We start from the raw sequence: 6,000 nt of genomic DNA, 5'->3' as shown, positions 1-6,000 counted from the left end.
TATTTTGGGAACAGCCGCATATATGGAGTTAGCCATATGTGTGTAAATTACTGTTCATAAACATTTGAAAACAAATGCTGGTGTCGGACAGACACAAACACACCGAACACACAGAGCAGAGCTGAGCAGAGCACATACACACACACATCATGCGCCTTGGTGACTGACTGGACATCTCCTTCATAAAACTAATAAAAGGGGGAGTAATCGGGCAGTTCGATGTGTGTAGATGTGTGTGTGGTTAACACGTAGCAGCCTGCAGTCACTCTTAAACTGTTCTGATGAAGTTAAACACAGCGAAGGCAGTGCGTAAAAAGGCACAGCTCTTTACCGAGTATACGTCCCGCTGCCTCCTGATGCTGCAGCCATGTCATGAAGTGAAGGAGGTGTTCCTTCTATAAAGCAGCTGCGGGCAGCAGATCGTGAGAGTCCCGGACATTAATTCATAGATCAAGGCAGACTGGTTTACTCTCCTGTTTTGCCAATCCGGTGCTTAAACAAATAGCTCTACACCCCTGGCCGACATGTCCTTAAAATGAAGTCCGAGTTTGAAATATATCTCAAATAATGTATGCACCATTTCCCCACATAAACATAACAGTCTGCAATCAAACGGTTGTCTCCTGTGCGCTCCTCTTCCTACTTGGCGCACCGGTAACATGCTCGTGCGAGGCTGAGACCTTAGGCTGAGCCGCCGAATCCCTCGGGACATCATAAAAGCCATTTTCAACGGTTTTCTGGTGAAAGATGAACTAGCTACTGGATGAAATAATATGACTGGTGGCATAGGTGCAAAAATTAAACACTTTTTGAAAAAAACATTATGATAAAATATTTTTATATATTTATAATTCTGCAAATATTACGATCAACTCACAGCTATTTCGCGGCCCGGCAGTAACACCTCCGCGGCCCGGTACCGGTCCGCGGACCGGGGGTTGGGAACCCCTGAGCTAAAGGACTCTCTGAGTGTTTAGATACTTAACTTTAGTCTAAGTTATCTCAGTGGGTCTCAAACGGTTTGGTCACAAATTATTCAAAAGATTATTTCCGCGGCACACCTTCATATGATCATTATAGTTATTAAAAAAAAGAGAATAAAGGAAAAACAGTTATGAAATACTATATGGCAGTAAAACAAGAATAGAGTTTAAAAGGGGAGTGATTAGTAAAATATCCATAAAGAAAAAGTACATCTGTTTACAGTTCTGCTTCATATGGGTGTTGAGAGAGGTATCCATAGATCTCTTCATTTTGCTCTCAAAGTGCACCAGATTGATGCTTTTAACTTCAATATTTAAAAAAAAATCTTCCCGGGGGAGCATCCCCCGGACCCCCCTAGAGGAGGTGAGCCCCCCACTCATAAAAAATATCACTTTACCCCTGCCTTTATGCCGTGAGCTGATTATCTAGCCTTCATTGTAACACGTACCCGGGTGTACTGTGTGTGTGCGTGTGGGGAGTGTTGCAGTAAAAAATGCCACTGTAGTGCCGCCGCCACTGTGGGCTAAGCCCCGAATGTTTTCAGTTCCAGGCGACGCCCCTGGTGTGCACCCCTGCATATATATATATAATAGGGAACAATCTTATGCACCGTTAACACTAGAGTACTTAAATACCTACACACTTTAACTAAAGTAAGTTTTTGAATGCAGGATGTTTACTGGGTGATTTTCACACTGTGGTTTTAATATGTTTATTTCAATAACTTTGTTGAGCTTCTGTTAAGCTCTATTTCTATCTCACTGAACGTAGTCCCTGTGTGTGAACTGGTTCAGCTGGTTATGAATCAAGAGGAGGAGCTGCACACAGGTGAGGGTGTTGAATTACAAATATGAAGTCAGAGTGCCAGAAGCCATTTTACACCTGGACGGAGCAGGAGGAGAACAGGGTGAGTGTTAACACCAGGATCTGCTTTTTAACACATTATTTACTCTGTTTTACTGGATGTCAGAACATCAGCGTCCTAGAGTCCAACGAGACTTCTACAAGTGTTGTAAAAACATTTTATTTCCTCTTTTCTGATTCATCAAAGAGTAGTAGCAAGATGAGATAATCCCTATAAAAGGGCAGAGGTTTCTAGCTGGCTGTCTCTTGTTTGTTGATACACTAACACTTAACCATAAACGTTATCGTTTACTTTCTCCGTCTTTATATGTAGATATTACTTTTCTCCGTTAATCTCTGTCACGTTGTTTCCAAAGCAACAACAACTGCCTGTCAACTGCGCTAACTCTCCTTCAAAATAAAAGCATGTCCATAAATAGGAAGCCAAGCCAAATTACACTTAAGACGTATACAAGTTGTATTGCATTGTGTTTGTTACTTTCGTTGCAGTTGTAATACAACTGCAACGAAAGTAACAAACACAATGCGATATCCTTTTCAATTTCAAAGAACACAAATTGGGTTACATTAACAAATAACTATAAAACAACAATACTGTAGAATAACAAAATGAATGCCGTGAATACACCGAAATACACGTGTTGAAGCAGTTCGCTGCTGATTACTACGCCCCCTCGCATTACTACCGAATATCCGGAGCCCGAAAAATGGTATTCGGGACAGCCCTAGATCATTCTGCTTCAGTTTGTGGGCTACAGCCAGTTTGTGGTAGCAGCACGTTAACAGCTTCATCCTTTGATCAGACCCCCGGTATACCCTAGTCAGCGCCCCGAGTTACACCAATCAGCGTGCGATTACCGTACAGCCAATCACAATGCGTGACGTCATTGGTAAGCGACGGACCCCGAACACATATGGTAGGCCTAACACATATGGTACTGACACCGCTGTTGCAGTATAACTTGAGACATGACAACTGGCTACATTCTATTATTTTCGTCACAGGAATCCGGGGCGTGTACATTGAGGACCCATTGTTGACTTACCAGGAAATAAACATGTCGATCGCCTCGTTTGTCGTTTACGTTCATCTTTTGCTATATCTGCCTTCCTATGATCACTTTGATGCACATTCAGTACTCGTATGTGAGGTTGTGGGTGAGAGGTCGATATCGTGACGCTTACAGGGAGGTATCGAACATTACAAAGTAGGTGACTGTGTGGATGCCTGTTCAAAACATTGCAAACTTGAATAAATAATTTAAATTATATATTTGTGTCCGACTTTCATTTGTACATCGTTCTTAATGTGATGTATAGTAGCTTTGATAGCTGTCCATACCTTCAGACAGCCTAAAAGTAAAACACAAGTTGTTTATTCACAGCCCGAACGCTCATCGAGATGACTGGATCACTCATGACAAGTTGTGATCAGCTCCGATTAAATTGTGATATAAATTCTGTAGCTATTCTCCAGGGAGCACGTTTTTTTTATGAAATACCTGTATCCCTCTCTCATCACAACAAGACTCTACAGTCTACACTGTGCAGGAAAAATAATTACATACATGAAAATAACCTTGATGCATGGGAATGAAACACACAAACTATCTTCCGTGGCTATACTGATATGTCACAGTAACGGTCAACCACAGAAAAGTAAGTCCAGCGGGGCAAAAGTTGAATACATATAATATGGTAGTTCTATTATGCCTTTAAGCCTATATGTTTAACCCATAAGAACCCGGACCCATTTCTACTTTTGGGGAAATTAAGGGGAACGTCATTTAGAGTAAATAGACCACCTAGAACACATTTCTGACAAGTAACCCCCCCTAGTGTCAAATATATGGGCTTTAATGGCAAAGTAACTCTTATTTATAACTTCATTAACGAGGATGATTTTTTGGTTTACATTTGTTTGAACATACTTTGAATTGAAGAATAAAGAATATGTTAACTAAATATAATTTAATCAGCTAAATTAACTGACCAGATCATAATCATATTTCTAATTATGCATATATGTCACTCCGGGTTTACTGTGAATGTTTAGGGTTAAAGTCCCGATGTGACACCAGTGTCACAGCAATATTTATGGCATTTGTTTCATATCAATTTCATCAAGAAATGTTTCCACAACAGGTTAAATGTAATCAGGATCAGAATACCTTTATTCGTCCCACAGAGGGGACCATTACATTTGTTAGAGGCAGAAAAGAGCCGAAGACAGCTTAATGTTTAACAAATGACATGTCATGTAAGCATTTTTATTGTTAAATGGCTTGAATGTTAACTTTAGCAACAAAAAACCTTTCCAAATGTAGCTAGTTCTGTCACATGTGTTAGCCTGGCACATGGACATCTTGGACATGTTGTTATGGGAACACAAAAGCAAATGGCAAGGACCATGACCCACCAAACTGTTCAGTGTGTGTCACTAATGGCGCATTTCCACTACACGGCCTCGCTCGGCCTCGCTCGGTATGGCTAGGCCTCGTTAGGACTGGCTCACTTTATGGCGCATTTCCATTACAGTTTAGGAACTGGGGTAGTATCTATAGTAACGCAGTGTAGGCGGAGCCGTGACGTCATCTTCAATGAGAACCCCAGAAAAACAACACAGCCGTTAGCTGTTAGCACTCAGAGCTCACAGCTCCTCATATATGTTCAGAAACTAGACAAAAGTTAAACAAGTACAAACCACAGACTGCCTGTGTCATGGTGAATACAGTCGCTGGTTTATTTATGTCTGTATAGGCCGTTGTTGTGGGTGTGGACGGTTGGAGCATATACAACGTTAGCTTAGCCAATCTCCATTTAGAAAACACGCATTTTAAAAGGTTTTTCGCCTGCCGTCTGTTTGCAGACTTGTCAAAGCATTAATTCATGGTTTTTACTAACCGGTATCAGTATGTTGTTACTTCGGCATCATTTTGAAACGTATATTACAATTAAATCACGGTCAAATATGTCCATCTTGTTGTAGTTGCCAGCGATTCTCTCTCTAGTTTAGCATACTCAGCCCGACTCAGCCTCGTTGTCTCTGGCCCTAGACCCACGATTTTATGAGGCCAGAAAAACTGTGAATTAGGACCCGCCGGCCGGTACTAGGCCAAGTGGAAACGCAACCAAAAACGGGCCGCTGACGTCACAGCCCTCTTAAACCGTGCTCCGCGCTGTAGTGGAAACGCGCCATTAGGGACTTCATGAGATAAAAAAGGCTAAAGCTGTATAAGGAACTTTCCAGAATATTTAAATTTCATGTGACACCTGTGTCTAAGCAATTCTGTCTGCCTTCCGTGTTGCACCATTAGGACCCACTGATATAAAATGCTTAACTGCCTAAGTTGCAACTATGCACTTTTTGGTAGGCTAGCCCCAACTTGACATATTTTTGGCTTCATTTATAGTGCCTAAATGTACGTTTAAATATTATGCAATGCAAAGTTTTTCTTGGCCTACATTACCGTTATAGAAGGAAAGACAACAGTGATAGTTCTGTTATTATGATGGTTATGACTGAAGTGTGTGTGTGTGTGTGTGTGTGTGTGTGTGTGTGTGTGTGTGTGTGTGTGTGTGTGTGTGTGTGTGTGTGTGTGTGTGTGTGTGTGTGTGTGTGTGTGTGTGTGTGTGTGTGTGTGTGTGTGTGTGTGTGTGTGTGTGTGTGTGTGTGTGTGTGTGTGTGTGTGTGTGTGTGTGTGTGTGTGTTGTGTGTGTGTGTGTGTGTGTGTGTGTGTGTGTGTGTGTGTGTGTGTGTGTGTGTGTGTGTGTGTGTGTGTGTGTGTGTGTGTGTGTGTGTGTGTGTGTGTGTGTGTGTGTGTGTGTGTGTGTGTGTTTGTGTGTGTCTCTCCAGTGTTACTGGTTTATCTCTCAGACTGGAGAAGATGAGTGGTTTTAAAGATGAGGAAGAGGACACATCTTCAGTCTCCAGCTGTCTGTCTCTGAAGAGTGACCGGTCTAAAGGATTACCTCTAAACTTCACTAATGAACCTGGACCTTCAGACACAAGGTAAGAGTCTGTTTCTACTGTAACCTGACCTGAAGAGGATTCAGTTTTAATGTTATCTGATCATCTAAATTGTTGTTGTTAAAGGTCCCATGTCATGGTCATTTCCACTGATCATAATTCCATTGTTGAGGTCTACAAGA

At 41.7% G+C, this 6,000-nt stretch overlaps 1 pseudogene; it reads left to right on the top strand.

The window, feature by feature from the left end:
- The first annotated feature begins 1,557 nt into the window (after positions 1–1,557).
- LOC117484569 overlaps positions 1,558–6,000 on the top strand; it is a 154,472-nt pseudogene continuing 150,029 nt past the window's right edge.

This window comes from Trematomus bernacchii, unplaced genomic scaffold (genome assembly GCF_902827165.1).
Source record: "Trematomus bernacchii unplaced genomic scaffold, fTreBer1.1, whole genome shotgun sequence".
In the NCBI taxonomy this organism is placed as follows: domain Eukaryota; kingdom Metazoa; phylum Chordata; class Actinopteri; order Perciformes; family Nototheniidae; genus Trematomus; species Trematomus bernacchii.
The sequence above is the reverse complement of the archived record's forward strand: the minus strand, read 5'-3'. Positions and strand labels throughout refer to the sequence as shown.